This window comes from Hemicordylus capensis, chromosome 7 (genome assembly GCF_027244095.1).
Source record: "Hemicordylus capensis ecotype Gifberg chromosome 7, rHemCap1.1.pri, whole genome shotgun sequence".
Taxonomy (NCBI): domain Eukaryota; kingdom Metazoa; phylum Chordata; class Lepidosauria; order Squamata; family Cordylidae; genus Hemicordylus; species Hemicordylus capensis.
In genome coordinates, this window is record NC_069663.1 from 12,740,613 (window position 1) to 12,765,693 (window position 25,081).

Below are 25,081 nucleotides of genomic sequence, written 5' to 3' on the forward strand. Positions count from 1 at the left end.
GGATCAGTACTACCACCTGTGCTCCCAGTAACAGGGATTCCCAGATTTTGTTGACTACAATACCCATCATCCCCAGTTGCAATGGCCTTTGGTTGGGGATTATATGATCTGTAGTCAACAATGTCTGGGAATCCCTGTTACAGGGAACACTGACCACCACTGCACCAAACCCACACTGACTTGTAAAAATACAGACCCAATTCCCCCCAAAACTTCCTATGCCTTCCTGGGGGAACCCATACTTGTACCTCACCTGATGCATCTGTGAAATGGGAACCTCTCAAAGAAGTCATTATTGCCCAGCCAGGCGCAAACACACAAGTAGGAGGAAGCAAAAGCTTTACAGCTGCCAACTTTTTATCCGAAGGCAGCTCCTGTACCTTTAATTACTACGTGCCAGCAACAGTGCAAATGACAGACAGGAGAATCCACTCTGTACCTGGCGAACCTCTCTGCTGCTAAGACGCAGCAATTAAAAAACAGAGAAACACCCAGCAAGGGCAGGTGTTGATAACCCTAGCCTAGAGCCTGTGAGTCAACACAAGGCTTCTGAAAGCGGCATCGTTCTGAAGCAAGCCTTCCCCCTCCCCTCTCTGGAGCACACCACACATTCTCATGTTGCCCACGAAGCCATCTTCCTCCCATCAAACGAGACTGACAGCCCCCGCAGGCAGCCCTGAGCTGGGGGGGGTGGGGGGCGGAGAAGAGAAATCCTCTGCTTCTCACAGAGGGCTTTGCAACTTCCTGGCTCCGTGCAAATTCTCCACCCCCAGGGACAGGCTCTGCTTGTTCCCGAGATACAAGGGAAGCAGGCTGGCTGCCCTTGTGCTCTCCAAGTCCTCCTGACTCTGGACAGCTAGGCAAGGGGAGGGGGGGCCCTCTAACTCCAGCCTGCCCGCCCGCCCCTGTCCTTCCCTCCAGGAACAGGGAGGACTTGAAAAAGCAACCCAGCCCACGGCTCTCCAGAGCCTGGTATCCCTCCACTCCATGCTCCCCAGAAGTTGCAAACAGAACCCAAAGGCCCCAGCTTGTTGCTGTGAGCTCTGACCAGGAGAGCCACCTCACCAAAATGCTAAAAGCTCCCACTATCCCCTGTCAAATTACCCTAAGCCTGGGTGTTTATGACAGGGCTGTGTTGGCTCCCAGATGCAAACTCTGCTTGCTGGTGCATAAAGAGGAGACAGAGCTGCAGTCGGAATGCAATGCCGTTTGGAAAGGGAAAAGAAAAAGATTGCAACCTTCATTCCGTTTTTGGTCTGGGCACTGTGCGGGTCCCCACTTCTGCCTTCTACTACAGGACAGGCCTGGCCCACAGCTGCAGGCCCAAAAGACAAAGCCTCACAACCAGGTACAAAATCTATGGATTTATCACTGGAATATCCTGCCTTCTTCCTTGGTTACTTCAGCCGACACCCCCTCTCCTGCCAAGCACCCCAGCCTCTGACCCTGAACTGCACAGGGGGTCTCTCTCCGTTAATGTTTACTCAGGCTAGTTTAACAACTGCAGGTTGCTATGGTAACCTTTTCAAGCTGGGATCTACCAGGGTCCAGCTGAGCCACGGAGGAGCAGAGAGGACACGATGGCCCCCACCATGCGTGGGTGTCACCTTGGAGACTCCATGGGGTGCTTCCAGAAGAGTGCTTTTCCTTTGGTATTCATTCTCCCCCCACCACACACACACACACACACACACACACAAACCCCTACCTTTCTTCCCTCTTAGCATTCTTCTGTCCTTTCAAAAAGTGATGCCCTAGTCCCTAAGGAGAGGTTGGATATCAGAAGCTGCTTTATACCGAGCCAGACCATTGGCCCATGTAGCGCAGTATTATCTACACTGACTGGCAGTGGCTCTCCAAGGTTTCAGGCAGGAGTCTTTCCCAGCCCAGCCCTGCATGGAGATGCTTCCAGGGAATGAACCTGGGACACGCTGTATGAAAAGCAGATGCTCTACCAAAAATAAAATTCTGAACGGCACATATGCAATTGAAGCTTCTATCAGGAAGTTGCAATTGAACACAGGAAGCTGCTGGATACACCATTGGTCCATCTTGCTCAGTACTGTCTGCACTAACTGGCAGTGGCGCTCCAAGTTTCAGGCAGGAGTCTCTCCCAACACAACCTGCAGATGCCAGGTGAACCCGATACCTTCTGCATCCAAGCATGCAGATGCTCTTCCACCGAGTTATGGGGAATATCTTACAGTACTCACAGGTAGTCTCCCATCTAAATGTAAACCCAAGCAGACTCTGCCTGGCAAAGGGGACAATTCATGCTCGCTACCACCAGTCCAGTTCCCCTCCCCAATGCTAGAAACTACAGCCAAGAAGAGGAATGATTGTACACAGGGCGACAGGGAGCTCCGGAGTCCACATGTCACATCTCCAAGGACTTATTCCTAGCTCCAAGCATTCGCCATTGGGCCACAGGAGATGACTAAGTCAAGATACTTGCCTTCAATTTTCACCTTGGCAACAGCTTGTGTGAGATCTTGGGCAGGTTCCCCTCTCTGTATCACCTGCCACGCAACCACATCTATCCCCCCCTTCCCTCCCCCACTCTCTCACACACCCACCCAACGAGGAGGAGACACACATTAAGGCGGCTGGGATGAATTCTCTATGGATAAAGCCAGTGCTGCACAACTCTATGGCTCCCACCATCCCCAACCTCAATGGCCAATGGTTAGGGATTATGGGAGTCATAGTCCAACATCTGCAAGAGAGCCAAAGCTGTGCCACTGGGAAGGACTACACTTCCCAGCACTCCTTGTGAGTCCTTTAAGATGACGCTGGGGGTTTGACAGGGTCTGTTTTACTTAAAGGGCCCACCTTTCTCCCCTCCCCACCCCCAGCACTGGGAGACGCACAACACTGTGCTGAGGTTAGCTTGGTAGAACCACTGAAGCTGCCTTATACAGTCAGGTCATTGCTCCATCTAGCTCAGTATTGTCTGCCCTGACTGGCAGCAGCTTCTCAAAGGTTTCAGGCAGGTGTCTCTCTCAGCCCTATCTGAGGATGGCAGGGATTGAACCTGGGACCTTCTGCATGTAAAGCAGATGCTCTACCACTGAGCTACAGCCTCATCCCCTAGAAGTGGCTCTCACATGGGAGAGTTTTTGCTAAAGTGAGTGTAAGACTCCTTCCTACAATCCTACGTCCAAAGCCCACCAGCTACCACTGCCCTTCTCAGACGAGCAAGCAACATGAAACCACCCTACCTTTGGTGACCACAAGGTCATCAAGCTGCATCACGCCTCTCTCTCTCTCTCTCTCTCTCTCTCTCTCTCTCTCTCTCTCTCTCACACACACACACACACACACACACCACCTCCCCCCCCCGCCTGCTGCTATGTGTTGAAGGCTCCTTCGATCCAACTGTCTGTGAAGTTCTCTGCCAACACGCCTCTGTGCTGCATTATTTATAAAACAGAGGAGCAGAGGGCTAGGCAACAGCTGCAGAACACTCCATGGACAGCAGCCCTGCCCAGCTTTAAAGCGCCACGACACCACAGGGCATGAAGTGGTATGGGGGGTGGGTGGGAGCGGAGGGGTGCAGAAAGGAGGAGAAAGTCTTGCCCTTTCCTGCCCTCTCCCCACAGGCATGCCGACTGCAGCGGGTGGGCGGGCATTTGCAGTGGTGAAGAGAGGAGGCCTGTTAAAGCCTTTGGAGAGGTGTTTTTTCCAAAGATGGTGGCTTTGCAGGCCACGTCTGTGGGGTGGGAGAGAATCAGCTATGCCAGTGCTTTTCACTGTAAGGCTCAGGGGCCAGTGGGGGCCCCCATCAACCCGAAGTGCAGCTCCCTGACTCAATGTTGATTGGGCCTGGGTGAAGCTTCAGCCGAAGCTGAATACTCTGCACAGTCCACTGCAGCGCCGGGGGTGTGTGTGTGCTCCTTTAAAGGAAAAGTAGCCCCCTTGAGCCCCTGCACCATCTGGGAAGGTGTGCCCAGAGTGCTGGGACGTGCAGCCCTTCCCAGGGCTTTCCTCCTAGAGCTCTTAAGCAAGGGTTCGCCTCTCTTAAAGGGCCCTCCCAGCACTGAAAATGATGAAGTGCTGTGCGGAGGTCACACAATGTAGCTCTCACACTGAAGGTTTTTTGTGGTTTTTTTGCCAAAGTGGCCTCAAAAAATAGTGACGATCACTGGGCTTTGCTGTTTTGAAAGATCACCCATAGGGAAAACTGGAGGAGGAGGAGAGCAGCTGTAATCGGTCACATGTTGTGGGTCACAGAGGCCCAGTGCAGAGAGTCTGAGAGCTCAGGTCCCTCCTGAACTCCCTCCAACATATCACAGTCCAGTGCCATGGGGTGTGATCTTCCCTTTGAAGAGCAGAACAGCCTCTCATTATTGCAAAGCTGGGATAAATGGGGGCGGGGCGGGGGGAGAAAGGAAGGCAGGCAGCAAGGAAAGCCACCAAATAAGAGGCAAACACACACACTCCTGTGGCCAGAGCCCTATTTCTCATCAGCGTGAAGATGTCCTGGCTCCAGTGGAGCAAAATATGACCCCAGGCACAGAACTGGCCCAGGATGTACATGCATGTGCACGCGCACATGGGGGAGACGCCCATTCTTGCAAACAAGTTCTCCTTCAAGCTTTGCAGAATTGGGCTCGTCTCCTTCCTCCAGCCCCGTTTCCTGCAAGCCCCAGGAAGGCAGTGTTACAGCTTAAATATTTTATTATAAAATTTCACATCCATGTCGACGAGCTGCCTCCCCCCGCCCCACACCGGCCTCTCGCCTCTCCACCCACACACACCCCACCGCATCTCCTCTCCTGAAGATCTGTACATGCTGAAGCCAAGCTAGGATGCCGATAGGATTAATTCTGCATGACTGCCCATCTCCACAGGGGTGTCTAAGACCCTCAGGCCTGCAGCAGTCTTTAAAATTCCTCCAGCCCAACTTAATTCCCTTCTTCTTGCAGTACTAGTGCATCTGCTGCAATCTAATCACCCAGGAAACACACAATTTTCAGGGGTTGGGAGAAGAAGCAAAACTGAGTCCATTGGGCAGCAATAGACCCACCCAATGGATTCCGTAGCACACCACACAAACTGGGCAGCTCCTAGAGAGGAAAATTTAGCTCCACACCAATCTACCTTCCCTTCATTCAAGACCTGGGCCCTTTAGCTGGCAATAAACATGTGCTAAATGAACACCCCCAATACCCCATTTTCAGAGGTGGCCCTTCCATAGGGCAAGGTGAAGTGGGTGCCTCCGGTGGCAGAGCATTGGGACACCAGTGAGATGGCAAGATGCCTTTCTGCTCTGCTTTTTTTTAAAGGGGGGGGGGAGAAAGGGTGGAATGTGTAGATAATGGGGGGGGGTGATTTGACTGACCTGCCTCAGGCACACCAAGGCACTAAGCTGCCCCAGCCAGTTCAATATTCCTACACGCCACCATCCTTTCCCTGACCAAGTCTCCCCTTTCCATCACTGTATCCATGCATGGCTTTTTGCGGTGGTGGGGGGCAGGAAGCATCATATGTGGGTAGCTTCTCTCTGGGTCACTAGACTGGAGCTCTGTAGCCCAGATTCTGCCAAAGCATCTGTCTCAAGCCCCTCCAGAGTTTGCCCTGAAGGTCCAGATTGAGGGAAAGGTGGGGCATAAATATTTTAAGTACATCTGTGGTTTGTTTTGAAAAAGGTTCCATCTGAGTTGCCAGAACTTATCAAATTAATAAAACAAAGCAAGTAAAAGAACCTACAGCATAAAGCACTGTGGAAGGATTGGGTGTTATTGGAAGAGGTGCTTACACAGCACAGGATTTTGCTGTGGAATTACGAGGCAGGATGTAGCAAAAGGGCAGCACCACAAGCTGTCTGCATGCACCTGAAGTGCAATCAGAGGAGATATACTTCGCTCTCCTGAGAAGAATGTGAATCAGGAGCCTGGCTGAAGTAGCAATGTCCAAAGCAAGCGATGCATTGTGCTCATGAGCACACATGAGCACCACTTATTGAAAGACTACGGGCTAAATGCTCAACCCCACCGACCACCCAAGATCACATGTCATTTTTGTGTTTCTGATAAGTCATTCGGGTCTCATGTCTCAAAACCAAAATGCACAAGCCTATCAGCAAATTCATTTTGTGGTAGCTTCAATATCAAGTTGCATCGTATAAGGAAGTTCACCATGAATCTCCACTCGTGAGTCACCCTGCCACAACATCACCCTGTTCTCACTATCCTAATTAGGGTAGGAGATGCATCCTTCCCAACTTTGGTAGCTGTGCACACTCTGTGAGTAAAAGGCAGGGTAGAAGGGGGAGGAAGTGATCGTGTGCTAAGCAGCAGCTGAGTTGGATGGCCTTTCATCCTACCTAGTTCAAGATCTGGGCACAGCAGCTGGGTAGGATGGAGACTCCCATGGCAGGCTAGTTTTATCAACAGGATAGCATCATTATTACATCACTATATGTAGAAAGGGAGAGTCAATTTTGCTAGTGTTCAGCCTTAACATAGGAAACATAGGAAGCTGCCTTATACCAAGTCAGACCATTGGTCCATCTAACTCAGTATTTTCTACACAGACTGGCAGCAGCTTCTCCAAGGTTGCAGGCAGGAGACTCTCTCAGCCCTATCTGGAGATGGCAGGGAAGGAACTTGGAACCTTCTGCATACAAGCACGCAGATGCTCTTACCAGAGTGGCCCCGTCCCCTAAGGGGGATCTTATAGTGCTCAAACATGTAGTTTCCCATTCAAATGTAAAACCAGGGTGGGCCCTGCTTGGCAAAGGGGTGTTTTGCTATTATATTCATGCTTGCTACTAAAAGACCAGCTCTCCTTCTTGGAGAGGAGATAGCCTTGCTACCCCAAACTATTGTGCGCTCCCATAGGTGGTTTTTCCATATGTATAGCACACTAGCAATTGTACCTACCCGATCTCCAAACAGCACCTTTGAAACTCTACAGCCATTACTGTCATCAGAATGCTAAGATCTGTACAGAAATTACATGCATCTTGCCTTACATTTAGGATTGCCAGAGCAGGCCTGTTATACAAGGAAATTTGCTACTTGCTGCCCGATTCTAGCCATGTTTACTAAGGAGCAAGGCCCACCCATTTCAAAAGGGATTTAATCCCATGTTTGGGCTTGTAACCTTGCCCCTACACTCTGGATCTCTGTAGGTGGCCTTTTGCAACTTTCCATGACTAGTCTGGTGAAATCAACACAGCAGGAGACCTTGCAGAAAAAGAACAGGTTGTTTAATATATTACTTATGGCAGGGGTTTCAAACTTCGGTCCCAGATGTTGTGGGACTACAACTCCCATCATCCCCACACCACAATGGCCTTTCACCATTGTTGCCAAGGATGACGGGAGTTGTAGTCAACAGCATCTGGGAAGAACCCCTGGCCTACAACTCACCATAATGTTTCCTGGTACCTCATTCTAGCAGACAGGGGATGGGGCCATGGCTTAGAGGTGGAACACCTTCTTTGCTTGCAATAAGGCAGTTCACACAGTCAAGAACTTCACAGCACAGGTGCTGTGCATGCTCCTGAGTTCTGACCATCTGCAAGGGAAATTATGGCTATGAGGCCTTTTCCTCCTGCCTCATTCAGCAGCTGGGTAGGATGGAACCCTCATAACCAGATGCTGCTTTGCTTTCCCAAGCAGGCGATCAAACATCAGAAGCAATAGCTCCTGAAACATCCTACCCAGTTCTTGATAATGTGAACTGCCCAGGTAAGGCTGGAAAAGATCCCTTCTTGAAACTTTGGAGAGCCACTGCCAGTCAGTGTAGACAATCCTGAGCTAGATGGACCAAAGGTCTAACAGTATAACGCATCTTCCTATGTTCCTATATTGTGCTGTCTTTTCAAGGGTAACTAAAATCTAGAGAGAAGCAAATCCTGGCAACTTGACACAATAATTCAGGCTTGCAAGGTCTGCTTTAAAACCAAACCAACACACACACACAAACATCTGTGATCCCACCAATGTGTTTTAAATTTACTACGCATGTGCATACCCAGGGTCTCTTAACAGTTAAGGCGGAACTAATCTTTTTAAGCATGCCCCCTTGCTCAAGAACACAATAATTGCTCACTGGATCAGAGCAAAATTCATCCTGTCCAGCCCTCCATCCCCACTGTGGCATCTGGGAAGGCCACAGGCACCAGCAGGCAGTGCACCAGAAAGTGGCCAGTGGCCCCCCATGGATGTTTTCCATTCACACCTGAAACAGGGAATAGTTGCCAAATGGAGAAAGCAAGAAGGATGAAGCAGCAGGTTAGAGGTTTGCACCCAAGGACAGATGCAAAGCCCCCTCCCGCTTTTTGCTTTTCATGCTTTGCCATCTGGTTGCTGAGTTTTCTCCAAACTACACAGTTCCTTCAATGAGGCTTTCCATTTAATACTCTACAGACAGCATCTAGGGTACTGTTCTTCATTGTAAGGCCCGGGGTCAGTGGCAGGCAGCCCCCATCAAACTCTTAGTGTGGCTCCCTGGCTAAATGCTTGTTGGGCCTGCATGAAGCTTCAGCCCAAGCTGAATAACTGCAAAGGTCCCCTGGCACCAAGTGGAGGTAACTGTTCCCGGTCTGCCCGGTGCCCTGGGGGCTCCTTTAAGAGAAAAGGGAGCCCTCTTGGGTCCCTGCACTACCTTGGAAGGCGTGCACAGAGTGCCGAGAATTGTAGCCCTCCCTGGTGTCTTCTTCCTAGAGGGCTCCCTCTCTCTTAAAGGGCCTTCTTAGCACTGAGGAAAGTGCAGTACTGTGCAGAGGCCAGCATAGTGGAAAATGGCTCTCACATTGAACATTTGTTGCCACAAGTTTGGCCCCTGCCTGAAAAATTATGAACACCAGTGATCTAGGGTGCTCTAGAAAAATCCCCCACAATCACCCTGCTCCATGCAGAGGAGAAGTTCTCCACAGGGATCAATTACACACGGGATCAGCTGCTTCTAAAGCCACCCGAGTGCTTGAAGGCAAGGAGAACAATGGGCCTGCCAGAAATGGAAAAACAGAACGGATGGTTACCCCACACCCTCAACGTTCCCACAATGCACTGGCACCCACAAAGGAAGAGGCAAAACATTGCTTTGCATGTTCAAAGCTTCAAATCCAATCTCGCCTGGAGGCAAAACTAGTCTTCTTAGGCTGGAGGAGGGGGCAGAGAGGGCCCCATCCCTGACGCCATAAGCCCAGCCTCCTGTTGCTGAGCAAGCGGGCTTCTCCCCAGCCTCCCCACCTCTTGCACAAGGCAATGTTTTATTTCAGAGAGGATAAAGGGAGGAGGAAAACACACTTCCCCACCCCAGATGCTGACAGTGCTGGAGAACCGTGCATTTAAATCACTTATATCTTTACCTTCTCCTGAGCTGGCTCAGAGAGGGTTTTTTTCCTGTTTTGTTTTTTGCATTGGTAATTAGGGGGTGGAACAGATGGCGGAGGGCTCATTTAAAGTAAATGCATCCATTAAAATAACCTTCGCTGTCGGGGACTCTGTTCCACAAGGGCTGGCTTCACTTTGGGGACCGGAGGGCAAAGGCAGGAAACAGCGACCTGGACTTCGGAAAAACTGAGCACGGAGTGGAAGAAACTTACACCATGGGGAGACAATGCTTCAAGAGCTGTGTCAAGCCAGAGAGCCAGTATTCTTCTCTGTAAGGCCTGGGGTGGCCCCCATCAACCCTAAATGTGGCTCCCTGACTCATTGTTCACGGGGGCCGGTGTGAAGTTTCGGCTGAAGTTGAATACTCAGCACAGTCCCCTTGGCCTCATGAGAAGGCAACTACCCTCTCTCCGCGTTGCCCAGCACCAGGGAAACAGCACTCCTGAGCTTCTGCATCATTTGGGATGGCATGCACAGGGTGCTGGGAAGTTAGCCCTTCCCGCCACAAAACTCTGGGAAGTTAGCCTTTCCCCACAAAGCTCTTAAGAGAGGGCTCCATCTTAAAGGGCTACCTTAAAGGGCCCTACCAGCACTGAGAAAAATACAATACTGTGTGGAAGTCAGCACTGTGGCAAATGGCACTCATGTTGGAGGTTTTTTGCCAAAGTGGTCTCTGCTTGAAAAATAGTGAAGATGACTGCAATGAGCACATCCCTACCTATAGGGGAACTTGTACAGGCCCTGCCTTCTGCCTGGGGAAGGAACACACCCCACATACTACAGGCCCCCAACCCAGCTCAAGGGGGTCTGTGCAGACTAACTCCCTTGTCCAAGTGCTGTTCTACCCTCCCATCACATGGCCACAAGCTCTTTGCTACTGCTCTCTGACTGCTTTCTCTCACCACCATCAAAGGGTCTGTTTTTATCCTCCGCTCCTTCCTCAAAACACACATCTTGCAGGCAAGAGTACCTCGAATATTAGGGAGGTCACTAAGCAAAAGATGCTTCATAACCAGAACTGCATATACTCTATGCAAGACACAAAGTTGTGCCACAAGATAACCTTTATTTGACATTTCTTGGCATAGAATCTAACTTATCTAAATATATGTTGTGGATTTAAAGCACTGCCCACCTTTGCTCGCTTTGCATAACTTGTTCGGAGCTAGGCAGATACTCCAGTTTTAATCTTCTGACCTCTAAAAATGCCTATTCTGTTCCTTCTGTCCAATCATCAGGCACTGCCTATACCAGGTCCAGGGCTGTACAACTTTGGCCCTCCAGATGTTTTGGGATTGCAATTCCAATCATCTCAAGCCACTGTGGTCAATACTCAGGGATTATGGGAGCTGTAGTCTGCACGAGGGCCAAGGTTGTGCAGCCCTGGTCTATATATTTCCAAGCCTATCCTTTACAGTCATGAGAACTAGTTTCATGGGCTGTTTCATGGGCAGTTTTGTAATAGAAATTGCAATTTGACTCTCAGGATGTCATGGACCGTGCTTGCATGGTGCAATAGTAGAATACACACAGCCCTGCGCACTATCATCCCAGTACTATAGTGCCTAAACCAGGACACTCCCAAAGCTACAGGCAACTGCTCCTGAAATCTCACAAGGAAATCTAGCAGGGAGCAGTAGGCCTTATTTGGCTGACACAGAGGCCACACACAAAACCTCTCTGCAAGTCTTGAATGAAGCTACCACACCGCCATGATAGAGAGGAACCTGTCACACACACTCTCTGCCTGGGCAGCATCTTCCACAAAATGTTATGATTGGGAAGGGGCTCCACTTAATGAAAATAAAGAGGAACAGCCATGTAAGGCAAGGCTAGACAAACCCCAGGCACCAATGAGCCACGGCACCTAGAAATTTAACCATGGTGCCAGTATTCTCAGTAACAAGATGTTCCCAGATGTTGACTACAACTCCCATCACCCCAAGCAAAGGCCACTCTAGCTGGGGATGATGGGGATTGTATTCAATGACACCTGGGAACACTGCATGGAACCCAGAGACTAGGATATTTAGAAGCAAAGTTATTTAATAAAATCTTATTTGTCCCAGGCAGTCCAGTTTCTCTAAGTAAAGGGGGTAAGTAAAATACTGGTAAAGGGCATAAAGAGAAGTCCATTTACCCTTCCTTCCAGAACATCTGTCACTCCGTCAATTTTGCCAAGTGTCCATTGCCTGGCTCCTAGAGTCAAAGCAAATTCATCAAACTCATCCTTACACCATCCTGCTGTACAGATGCCCTTTCTGGGGCAAGACCACCCCGAAGGTCTTTAGAAGACACAACAGACCCAAAGATCTTGCTGCTTTTCACTAAGCCAAGCCAACTGGAGGAAAACCTTGCCAGAAACCTGAGGAGTGAGGGGAAGGACACTGCTTAGGGGCAGCCACAAGAATCTTGTGGTCCTCACCTCTTCTCGCCAGCCTCCAACCTGAGCGCCTGCTCCCACAATGGAAATCTGAGGTGGGCCAAAAGGAGCAATCACCATTCCAGGCAGTAGAGGCCTCTCTGGTTTCAGGCTGGGATCCCAAGAGAGCAAGAGCAGGCTTTGTTCAGGAATTGGAGAATGGGCCAGAGAGAGAGACACGGTCTCTGCCAGCATGCTTGTGTTTCATTCTCATGGAATGCTGGGGAGGGGAACACAGAGCAGGAAAGAGTCCTCTTGAAGGGCTTTGGGTGAGGGGGAAGATTAAAGGGGTTACTGCATACAAGAATTTATTTGAGCCACAGTGGGCACAGGAGAAAAAGGCAGATTCACTGCACACATTTTGAGTCAACTGGCAAATGCATGAATGGAAGAGTGTATGCAAACACACTGAATGAAGGTGCTTAGGTTTTCATGCACACTCGTTCACATACTGGGGAAGGTGTCCATATAGCTTCCCTCAACACACACACACACACACACACACACACACACACACACAGACAGAAAGCCATGGTGACGGGGCCATAGCTCAGTTGCCGAGCATCTACTTTGTATACAAAAGGTCCCAGGTTCAATCAAGGTCCCAGGTTCAATCCCTGGCACCTCCAGGTAGGCCTTGGGGGAAAACTCCTGCCTGAAGCTCTGGAGAGCCGTTGCCAGTCAGAGTAGACAATAGTGAGTTAGAGGGACCAGTATAAGGCAACTTCCTAAGTTCTTACATTCCATAGGTTGGGTCGTGGATGAAGCGAGAAGCACTGAAGGGGATTGCAGGTCCTTCCATTGTGTAACATATGACTATGTTAATTTTCCAGTGCAAGCAAAAATGCAAAACTGAGACAAGTCACTATTTACAGGGGTCAAATTGTGAGTGGTGGGGTGCATGCACACTGCAAGGGGTGAAGAGGAACATCAAGAATCTCCTCGACTATTTTCCAACAGGGAATCTGGTTTGTTTGTGGAATGCTAGGGAAGGAAAACGTAAGAGGACTGCCTGAAGATGCCCCTATATTTCCTGTACCTGACCCAACAGAGGAGGGCATTCCTCCTCTTCCATAATTGGGATGCCTTCTCTTGGTTTCACGAAGTGTGGAATCAAGAGTAGAGAGCTGGTCTGGGAAGGAGAGCTGGTCTTGTGGTAGCAAGCATGAATTGCCTCCTTGGCAGGGTTTGCCTTTGGATGGATAACCACATGTGAGCACTGCCTTTTGCAAGATATTAGCTTTAGGGAATGGGGGGCATAGCTCAGTGGAACAGTGTCTGCTCTGCATACAGAAGGTCCCAGGTTCAATTCCTTGTAGCACCTCCAGGTAGGGTTGGGGAAAACCCTGCTTGTAACCTTAGAGCTGCTGCCAGTCCGTGTAGACAATATTGAGCTAGATGGACCAATGGTCTGACTCGGCATAAGGCAGCTTCCTATGTTCCTGTTAGGATCAGTCCACAAAGTGTGGGGTAAGGTACCTCAATAAGGTTGCCAGACTTGGAAGAACTGGTATAAGGCAGCTTCTTACATTGCTATTTCCTTAGAGCCTGGCATTACATTCGAGCTTCCTTTGGGGTATCTGGAGGGGGTGGAAGAAATCCCACAGTGGTAGAGAGCATTTACTAGCTGCCTGCCCCATCTGTCTCTGCTTTACATAACCTTCCTCTTGCTTCCCCCCTCCTTGAGAGAGAAAGATGGAGACAAACATGGAGGGGGATGAGAAACGGACAGCAAAATTCCAACCAACCCAGCTATGCTCAAATATTTCACATGTGCTTGGTAGGTGTTTCTGCTGCATTTAGGGAATCCCCAGTGTTTGAGGCATCAGAGAGAAAAGAAAAGAGTTATTTTGTGGGGCGGGGAGGATAAAAACCCAGAGGGAAAGGATCAGGAGTGAGATCAAGCTTTTGGTACTGTTCCCCCCTCTGTTTAACTGCTACCTTTGTTAGCACCAGAGAGTAGACATGGTTGCAGTTCAGAGGGACGGACAGATGCATGGCTCTTTGGGGCAGAGGGGAGGAGCGGGAAGGGGGGGGGTGTTCCTCAAATTGCACCTGGAGAACTTCCAACTTGCAGGGGTGGGGAGAGCAAGAGAGGAGGCCTTAAATGAGGATTTGCACATTGGCTGAAGGCGGGGGGGGGGGGGGGGGGGAGGGAGCAGGAGAAGGGAGGGCTCTGGAATTTACCTTTGATCAGTTAGGCAGAGATGCTAGCCATGTGTTGAACTGCTCACCAGCACTGACCCTGCAGACCGACATACCTTGCACTCCAGGGAGCCCAAAGATATAGGTAGCATTCTCGGCCCGTTCACAAGGAGATGGCAGCTTGGGTTACACTAAGCAGGTCCCTCTAGGCTTGGATCCTGTTCCATTACGGTTCACGTCAGGCATTTCAGGACGCCACCGCCCCCACACGCACTCCAGCCTAGCAGCCTCACAGCGGACACCTCCCTCCCACTCTTCCTCTCCCCTCCTCTTCCCTTTCCCAGCAATCTGTATTCCTCACAGACTCAGGCAGTGCACACACAGTTACCTCCGAGCTGTCCAAGAGCTCCCGAGTGACCAGGGGGACAGCAGGCAGCTGTGACACTTCAGCAGCCAACGTGAGCAGAAGGACTGTGTTTCCCCTTCACACTGGTGCATTAAAAATGGTGCTTTGAGGGCATAGGGAAGCGGTGCCCACCCTTGCCCTCTTCCCTCCCCATCCAGTGTGGAATGTGACCCTTTCCGCTCCTGTTCATTCCTGTCCAGGTTGCCAGCTATTTGTAAGTTTTAAAGAAATCAGTATAAAATAAGGAGAAAGCCAGTCATGGACATACATTGTCTAAATTATCACAATATGAACCAAGGGTGTACTGAACAAAGGGGGGTGGGGGAGACAAGTGTCCCTGAGGGAGTGAGACCCAAAGGCTAGGTGACAGCTTCCTCTTCGCTTTCCCCCTTGTGCCTCTCTGGAGGAGGAGCAGGTGGCAAAGATCCATCTTCTTTTTGTCCCAGGGCCTCTCCAACCTTGCTACACCCTTGATATGGACGTAAGAAAAAAATCTGATGGATCAGACCAAGGCCCATGCAGCGGCCAACCAGGTGCATCTGGGAAGCCCATGAGAGGGAAGTGGTCCCCTCCCTTGGTGCTCCCTCGCACCTGGTATTCGGGGCCATGCCCCCTCTGATCCTGATGGAAGTGTATCACTATCAAGACTAATAGCCATTGGTAGCCCTACCCTCTATGAATGTGTCTAATCCCCTTTTAAAGACATCTAGATTGATGGCCATCACCACATCCAGTGGCAGCAAATTCCAGTTTAAGCACACTTAAATAAGTACTCCCTTTTGTTTGTCCTGAATCTCCCAGCATTTAGCCTCAATGGATGACCCCAGGTTCTAGGAATACACTGAAGACCATAGGAAGCCCCTTTATAGCAAGTCAGACCCTTGGCCCATCTAGCTCAGTACCGTCTACAGTGCACTGACTGGAAGCAGCTCTCCAAGGCTTCAGGCAGGAGTCTCTGCCAACCTACCTGGAGATGCCAAAGAGTGAACCTAGGACCTAGATGCTCTACCACTGAGCTATGGCCCCATCCCCTAAAGGGAATACCTTGTTGCGCTCACATGGTCACCCATCCAAATGCAAACCAAGATGGACTTTGCTTAGCAAAGGGGACAACTTGGGCTCACTACCACAAGACCAGCGCTAATATTATGAGAGGTAGAAAACCTTCTCTCTATCCCCTTAGGGGAGTCCTCACAAATCACTTCACACCAGGAGGGAAAGGGAGCAAAGTGGTCACTTGCAAAGGTAGAAGTGTCCAGACAAACTTTAATCCCTCCAGCCTCAAAACAGAATGCTGAGAAGGGTTCCTAAAGCCACAGAGATGAACAGCAACAACTCTGGTTTCCCGCAGGCTCTTGTTTTGTAGCATTACAATACACAGCATTGCCCATTGCTCCCATTCTGAAACCTGAAGACACCATACAGGAAAATAAAGGTCAAGCACAAACGTTAGGGATAAGTGACTTGTTTTCCAAGTCGCTTCGTATTTAAAATGTGAAACCATATGGGTATATACCCACAGTCACACTAGAGTTGCAACACCACCTCTTGACATCCTGCTTTTTTGTGTGCCAAAGTTGTCAATAGCCGGACTATTGAGGCTACAACATGGAAACCTGATTTCCCCATAATACTGCAACAGGCTTCATGGTTACTATGGAGACCATTTAGGCCCAACTCCTTGCCACATGTTCATGGAGCTTTGCAGCCCTGAAAGAGAGTACAACCTTGAGCCCCTGGTGGTGCAGTGGTAAAACTGCCGCCCTGTAACCAGAAGGTTACAGGTTCGATCCTGACCAGGGGCTCAAGGTTGACTCAGCCTTCCATCCTTCCGAGGTCGGTAAAATGAGTACCCAGAATGTTGGGGGCAATATGCTAAATCATTGTAAACCGCTTAGAGAGCTCCGGCTATAAAGCGGTATATAAATGTAAGTGCTATTGCTATTGCTACACCCCTTTACCTCCTATATACGTCTAAAGGAACAGGGAGGGGTGGAAACAGAGCACACAGGACTAGAGTGTCAATTAGCATCTTTGTTCTTATGGACTAGCACCACAACGGAGCAGAACATCCAAACAGGAAAAGCATGTTCTCAAAAAAAAAAAAAAAAAGGCTGTGAAGTTGAGCACCCGGAGTAGAGATGGGCAAAAAAATAGGAAGCTGCCTTATGCCGAGTCAGACCATTGGTCCATCTAGCTCAGTATTGTCTAAACGGACTGGCAGCAGCTCTAAGGTTACAAGCAGGGTTTTCCCCAATCCTACCTGTAGATGCTACAAGGAATTGAACCTGGGACCTTCTGTATGCAGAGCAGACGCTGTTCCACTGAGCTATACCCCCCATTCCCTAAAGCTAATATCTTGCAAAAGGCAGTGCTCACATGTGGTTATCCGTCCAAATGCAAACCAAGGCATATCCTGCTTAGCATAGGGGATAATTCATGCTTGCTGCCCCAAAACCAGCTCTCCTAATAAACTTCAAAGAAAAAGGAAAGAGGCGAAAGTTCCACATCTCACAATCATCAATATTAGGAACTATAACATAGACCTCAACCCATTTTCTTTGGCTCTAGAAGCTAGCCCAACAAATTTAGGAGCCAGACTTCCCTCTGCTCCAAGAGTGAGGCAGACTCACTGCTCACCCCCAGCAACATCCACTGCTGCACTGGGGGGAAGGGGGAGGGTGTTGCTGCTTTGCTTGCCCCCCTCCACACCCTCTCCTGGTCATGTCCATCTGGCTCAGACAGATGATGGACCAGTTAAAAAGAGGAAGAGGAAGCAGCCACCTCCACTTTGCTTGTGCACTTCCTTCTTCAGGCACCATGCTTAAATTTCTAAGCAGCATGGTGAGCTGGTGCCTTGGAATTGTCAAGCCCTGTTAACACCTAATATGCTAGAAAGTCTTGAGAAGGTTTAAGTGGATAACAGGAGATCAGGACTACCAGACCTTGGATCTAGCTCCATTCTGGCTCTCATCAGACACACAATGGTCTTTCCACCAACCTTGCTAAGGACCAGTGCTCCCTGCAACAGGGATTCCCAGATGCTGTTGACTACAACTCCCATCATCCTCATCTGCAACAGCCTTTGGCTGGGGATGACAGCAGTTGTAGTCAGCAACGTCTGGGAATCCCTGTTGTAGGGAACATCGCTAAGGACCACATATTCCTTTCCAAGACAAACAAGGACCTCCTCCATCCTTGTGGAGTCATGCAGAATAGCAATGAAACAGTCCCCTCCATATTATGCTTTTGTTGGAGACCACATAACCAAACTCCACCTAATCTCTTGTGCAGCCTAGGGTGGCATGTCACATGTGATTAGTTTTCTGCCCCTTCCCATCAAGGGTCATTGTGTCCAAGGTCCTATCAAATCCAGCTGAATTCTTCCCTCCCCCTTCTTCTGTCTCTATGATAAACAAACCCTTTTTCACACTTGGCATGTGCCCTCCGAGAACAAAGTTTCACATTTAGTCTCTGCTGCTGTCCCCCCACCCCAAACTCCTTTTCGGCCACTGTAGGTAAGAGGACAGGGAAGGAACAGATCCAACAAGTTAGGGATTATTCTGTTTTGATGCAATAAACCAATCACCTTCACTATTTTTTAAGTGGGGGGCACTTTGGACACACACAAAAAGCCCATCAAGGTGAGAGCCATTTCCCACCACACCAATTTCGGCGCAATGCTGCACTTTATCCTTTAGGAGAAACAGCAACCTTCTCAAGCTCTACTGCCATCGTGGAAGGCTCACCCAGAGTGCTGGGAAGTGGAGGGCATCTCAGTGCTTTCCCCACAGAATTCTATGGAGAAAATGCATGGGAAGACAACCCCTCCCAGTGCTGTGTGTGCACCTTCCAAGATGGCGCTGGAGTTCAAGGTGGCTCCATTTCCCTTAAAGGAGCACCAACTGCACTGGGCAAAGTGCAGTTGCACTGGGCAAAGTGCCACCACTGCAAGGTGGGAACGGTCGCCTCTACACAGTGCCAGGGGGACTATATGGTACATTTGGTTTCAGCTGAAGCTCCATTTGGTTTCAGCTTTCCATTTGGTTTCAGCTCCATTTTGGTTTCAGCTGAAGTTCCACACTGGCCTAAGAAGATATTAGACAGGGAGCTGCCCTTCGGGTCAAAGGAAGCTGCCACTGCCTCCTGGGTTGTGCCATGAAGAACACTGCCACAAATGTACAAAGCGATGAGAAACCAAAATGGTCAAATCAGTAAAAGCCACGATATTCCCAAACTCAGACAGCCACCCAGACCTCTTACAGCACAAACATTCAGACTATCCTATAACAGCAGTTCAGCAAAAAGAAAAAAGAAAACTGCACTCTGTTCATTCTGTGGCAGGAAATCTTATAGTCTATAAATACCAGTTTTTGCAAAAAGATTGGTCTGCTGGCCATTGCCATGCGTGGATTCCCTTGAGTCTCGGCTCAATTCCTTTCTTCCTACCAAATCATAGTGCTAAAACAAGACTAGTACCCCCTGCCCACCCCACAGACAAAATCTCTAAACAGATTTGACAAGTGTTCTGCATTTCAATGAGTCAAAGCTAAATGAAAACTGCATGATGGGAAATTCTGGGAAATTTAGATTTCAGTGTTGCTGAACCTGTCTCTCACTCATTTACTGACGCCTCCCCCTCCACCCGCACAAGACAACCCAAACTCATATTGAAATTCAAATTTTGCAATTGTGAAATCCATAGGTGAAGCCTCCCCCTCCTGCAATCACACAGTATGGGGCTTGTGTTTTCTCCTTAAACCAGTTACCCTACACTACTTGCTTCAGCTCTACTGCCTGGCATGCATCTTTGATCGCTAGAGTTGGTCAGAATAAAATACAACACACAATGTTTTGCCAAAACTCCTTCTGCAAGGGAATGGTCTGCCCAAATGATCCCACTTTTCTTTCACCGACCTCCCTAAGGGTCCATCATTTCCCAGGCACTTTGCAGAGCAAACTCAGAGTTCCCCATATATAGGCACCACCAAGTTTGTCTTGCTTTGCCATGCACTCTGAATGCATCTGCTCTTACTATATTCCCGCTAAAGTTGTCTGATGTAGCATAATCCCCCAACACCCTGCACCTCTTCTCTTTCTACCTCGTAAGACTGAAGCCTGGTCTATGCATGCAGCAGAATGAAGTGAAAGCGTCCCAAGGCAACAGAGCAGATTGTACCACTTCAGACTGCAGGCAACAGAATGGACTGTACCACTCCACACTGCAGGGGAAGGATCACTTTTCATGCTTTCCCATTATAACACAACAAATATTGATATAACGCTTTTCAACAAAAAGTTTCCCAAAGCAATTTACATAGAAATAAAGTAAATAAACAAATAAAATCTGCAAGCAAAAACTAGCACAACAGGGTTGGAGTTAAAAGTCTCTGAAGTGGTACAGTCTTCTCTGCCACCTCAAGATCCCACCACCTCATTCTGCTGCTGCATTTGCAGAACACACCCAAGTGGTCCATATAATGGAGCTACATTATTCCCCAGTTCCCTGCACATGCCCCAGAACAGTGATCTTCACTATTTTTCAAGCAGCAAAAAAAAAAAAAAAACCCACACAAAAAAATTCAGTGGGAGAGCCATTTCCCACGGTGCTAACCTCTGCACAGTACTGTGCTTTCCTCAGTGCTGGGAGGAAAGAGAGACAGAGCCCTGTGAGAAAAGCGCTGGAAAAAGCTCCACTTCCCAGCACTCTGTGCATGCCCTCCAAGATGGTGCAGGGAATCAAGAGGACTCCATTTCCCTTCCCTGCTGGTGCTAGGATCATTGCACGGTGGAAATGGCCACTTCCACATGATGAGAGAGGGAACATGCAGAATATTCAGCCTCCTCCGAAGATTTGCACAGGCTCAAAAAACAAACAATTAGTCAAGGAACTGTATTTAGAATTAATGGGAGCCACCACTGGCCACCAGGTCTTACGCTGAAAAACACCACACTGGAAAAATGACTGCGAGATAGATTTATTTATTTTATTTTGCTTTACACAAACTCCCCAGTGAAATTTTGACTTGTTTTTTTTACCCTATCTGCTGATCCCACCCACATTCCCCCTTGGGCAGCGCGGTAACCATACACCAGCCCCCACAGATCAACTGGTGGGTCCCATTTGGGAATTACTGGCTCAGAATCTTGCACCCTTTCCCTTGAGCAACAAGCACTGCCTCTTCTCACCTCCCCAGCACATCCTACTTAACTCTCTGCAAAGATCTGCAATACCAGCTGCACCTTGTCCTTTCCCCAGAAAGCAGGCACGCCTCCCTTCTCTCACACCTCTCCAAACATGACCAGCACTGAGCATCCATCATCTTCAACAGCATATGCTGAAGTTACAGAAACCGCCACAAACCACCCCCCCCCCCATCCAAGGGTTCTCTACTCAACTACTCTTGGCAAGAGGGCAGGGAAGAGAGAGGGGATGTGGCTCCATTATTTATTTATTTATTATTTACATTTTATATCCCGTTCTTCCTCTAAGGAGCCCAGAGCGGTGTACTACATACTTAGGTTTCTCCTCACAACAACCCTGTGGAGTAGGTTAGGCTGAGAGAGAAAAGTGACTGGCCCAGTCACCCAGCAAGTATCATGGCTGAAAGGGGATTTGAACTCAGGTCTCCCTGGTCCTAGTCCAGCACTCTAACCACTACCCCATGCTGGTGGACCATGGGGACCACAACCTCATGATTTCAGAGCCACCAATTCTAATCTCAGCCATGAACTTCACTTCAGTTTATGATCATTGATCAAATATACACATTTCAGACCAGAAGCAGATGAAAAGAACATTAAAAGGTGAATATCAATACGAAGGGGTATATGTGTATGCACGTGTACGTGCGTACACAGGAACTATTTACATAAAATAGAGTGAAGCAAACTAAAAGCCTGAATTAACCATTTCTCAATTGCAGCCGTACAAAAATTTAGCTACCAGATGCAAAACATTGGTGTATTTATCAGAGAGAAATAAGAAATAATATAAAATTCATCAGAATTATTTGGGTATCTAAAAGCAAGAAGAACATTGTATCTACAAAGCAAATCACGATACAAGGAACAATACAAAAGCACATGGCCAACCATCTCCCCATTCCCACAAGGACCGTCTCTCCAGCTAAGGGTGACTCCTAAACCTACCCTCCAATACCACAGAGGGCAGCACATCCAGCTGAGCTGGATGTAGTCAGGGGCAGCCATGAACTCACTGCATGCCCTTAGTCCAGGGCTTGACAAGTTCTAGGTGTCAGGGAACCTAGACTAGGATATTCAGAGATAAACAAAACCTTTGTTTGTCCCAGGCAGTCCTGTTTCTCTTTCAGGTAGGTTGCTTGTAAAGGGGAAAAGAAAAAGTTCATTACATTCCAACCATAATGTCCATGGCGTGGCATGCTCTCAAGCATCTACAAATCCACTTGCCAGCTCACCAGTGGTGAGCAGGAACCCTAGTAAAGTTGTGCCCTTGAGTCAGTGTCGACTCCTGGCGCCCACAGAGCCCTGTGGTTTTCTTTGGTAGAATACAGGAGGGATTTACCATTGCCATCTCCCAGGCAGCCTTTCAGCATCTTCCTGTATCACTGCTGCCCAATATAGGAGTTTCCCATGTTCTGGGAAACACACCAGCTGGGATTCGAACCAGCAACCTCTTGCTCCCTAGGCAAGTTCCCCACTGTACACTCCTAATGGCACAGTGACCTCCCCCACTGTGCCATTGGGAGGCTTGGACCCCTAGTACCACAAAGAAATCCCCTCCCCAGAGGTCTCATTTCCACAGTCATTATTAAGGTAAGAAACAACAGGGATCCTTTCTGAGCAGTAGGAGAGGGTTCCTGCAGTTTCTTGCCCTCTCTCTTTTCCAGAGTAAATGACAGAAGACCCGCTTCTCTCCTAAGCCCTCCACCTGTATGCAAGAGAAGGATCTGAGGGAAGGGAGAAAATTGGTGGCAAGCACAAATAGCAGCTGGCTAGTGAGCTACGCCTAAATTTGTGGGACCTGTACAGTGGAGTGGTTAGTGCTGGACTAGGACCAGGGAGGCCGAAGTTCAAATCCCCATTCAGCTGAGAAACTCACTGGATGACTTTGGTTCAGTCCCAGCCTCACCTACCTCACAGAGTTGTTGTGAGGATCAACATAACCTGTAACGTAATGTCTGGTAATGTTGTCAAGTGTCCATTATCTGACTGGCTCCGAAACCCAAAGAAAAATGGTCAAAGCCTACTTAAGTCAAGGCACTGTCTTTCAACACACACACACCCCACATCAGTCATAAGGAGGATACTGGCTTGGTGCATTTTGAGCACAGTGATTTAACAGTGTACTGCCCCTTATGGCCAACCCAGCCCCCAGACTCTCCCTCCCACCTTGGCAACCCTGCTGCAGGCCTACATTAAGAGCCCTGCCAAAGAGCCATATAGTAACCAGTTCGTAAGCCTCTTTAGTTTTCAACGCCTGCACGCAGTGCAGGTTCGGGCCCCGGTGGGAAAAATATCCGAGCCCCCACTGCAAGGCCCCCTCCCCCACGGCTGCCACGAGGCCAAATCACAATCTTTAAAATAATTCGAGCCACCATGTGCGCTGCCGGGGGTGGGTGGGGTGAGCTGGGAACACACACACACACGCAGCAGCAGAGCGGGAGCGGCCGCTGAGCCTACCTGTCCAACCCAACGGCACGCCAGCACAGTTTGCACAGAGCGTCGACACTCTGTTCAATGCTCTGTTCCAAGTGCACAGGCACACCGGGACGTCTCACAGTTCTCAAGGGCCGCTGGGCCGGATGGTCAGGCTCAGGGGCCGCTCCCACCACCACGCGGTGTGTGCGTGCTCAGGCTCACCCCCCACTCCCCGGCCGCGCACATGGCAGCTAGAATTATTTTCAAGATCGGTGCTTCGGCCTCGTGGCGGTGGTGGGGCAAGCTTAGGGTGGGGTGGCGGCAGGAGGCAAGACAAAAACATAGGCAACGTAGTCGGGCCCCAAGCCCCCTTCCAGACCAGCAGATCCCAGTAATCGGTACCGGCTTCCCACGCCCCCTTTCATCAGCCCTGCTTGCACGGAACCTAAATTCTGTAGTCAAGGCTTGGCAGACAACACACCTACTCTACTCAGTTCCTGCACATACTGCCGAGATAAGGTATGTAGAGTGGCTCAAGTATTTAGGAAGAGCACTACATAAATATTGAGGACGATTACTAGGAGACGGAAAAGGCCTATTCCCATGAAACATGTATCCAGGGATTGCTATTGTGCACCCAGGCTTGTTTAAGTACATCCAACAAATAAGGAAGTAGAGTCCTACCAATGTTTCCCCAAAGGTATCTGGCTGTTATTCAGACTAGCATGTTTACCACTGGTCTACTGTTGGACCCACTCCAGCAACTCAACGCCATCACTTCTCTAGTTGATCACTCAGCATTCAAACCAAAACAGATGCATTTCAGAAGGATCCCAAAGTAATCCCATGCACAGGAAGTGCATACCTCTCTAGAATTTGGAAAAACTACTTCTGCTCTCTGGAACAGAGGTAGCTTAACAAAAACACCCCATAGAAACTTAGGAAGCTGGCTGCCTTATACCAAGTTAGGCCCTTGGTCCATCTAGCTCAGTATTGTCTACACTGACTGGCAGCGGCTCTTCAGGGTTTCAGGCAGGAGTCTTTTCTAGCCCTTCCTGGAGATGCCTGGGACCTTCGGCGTGCAAGGCAAATGCTCTACCAGTGAGCCACGGCCCCATTCATGTACTGTTCCTTCTAACAGAGATTCCCAAATATTGTTCACTACCACTCCCAGCATCCCCAGCAGCAGTGGCCTTTGGCTGGGGATTCTGGGAGTTGTAGTCAACAACATCTGGGAATCCCTGTTAGAGGGAACATTGATTCCCATTCCAGAAACTTCAGCAAGCTACTTTGGCGCTCATAAAATAAGAACTGGCCAAAATTTTCTCATCAAATGCCAAAACCTTCCATGCAAGAGGATGAGGCCATTACTCAGTGGTAAAGCATCTTCTTTGCATGCAGAAAGTCCCACGTTTGACCCCTGGCAGCATCTCCAGATAGGACTGGGAAAGACTCCTGCCTGAAACCTTGGGGAGCTGCTGCCAGTCAGTATAGACAATATTAAACTATACTGACTCAGTATAAGGCTTTTTCCTATGTAATTGTTTTCAGCAAGGCGTACGAAGGGGGAGAAATAGGTGCAGATGACAACATGTATACCTTGCATTTCTATGATAAAATATCCAAAGCAGCTTACAACTCAGATAATTTAAACTATATTTGAAACTCAAAGGAAGCAAGAGATAGAAGGAGCAAGCGAACTAGATTAAGAGCGCTGAAGTCCCCCCCATCCCCCCACCCTCCCAAAGTACCCAATGCCTTAGGGACATCAATGCTGATGCCTCACAAATCTGCCCATTCCATAAACAGAGCACCACACAATGACTACAAGGTCCTCTTCCCTGGGTTTGGTTGGGAGAGACTCCTGCCTGTAACCTTGGAGAGCTGCTGCCAGTCAGTGAAGACAATACCGAGCTTCTATGTTCCAGATTACTGGGGTGCTAGAAGAGCGACAAGATGCCCTCTGCCACTGCCACTGGAGCAGCTCTCTGGGAACAATCTGACCCTTGTCAACTTTGCAAAGAGCACCTCTCCTCATATTCCTGGCAAAGCTTATAAGAAACCCAAGGAGAGAAGAAGAGGCGGCTGCTAGCAACCATCTCTCCTTCCTGACCCCATGCACTTTCAAAGCTTGTA

At 49.2% G+C, this 25,081-nt stretch overlaps 1 protein-coding gene and 1 non-coding gene across 4 annotated transcripts in view; both read right to left on the minus strand.

Annotated features, from left to right (window-relative positions):
• Window positions 1-25,081, minus strand: part of AHDC1 (AT-hook DNA binding motif containing 1) — a 236,937-nt gene that overhangs the window by 193,400 nt on the left and 18,456 nt on the right. The window lies entirely within an intron of this gene.
• On the minus strand, window positions 3,014-3,085 carry TRNAV-UAC (transfer RNA valine (anticodon UAC)). The gene has a single exon. It is a non-coding gene; the product is annotated as a tRNA-Val (tRNA).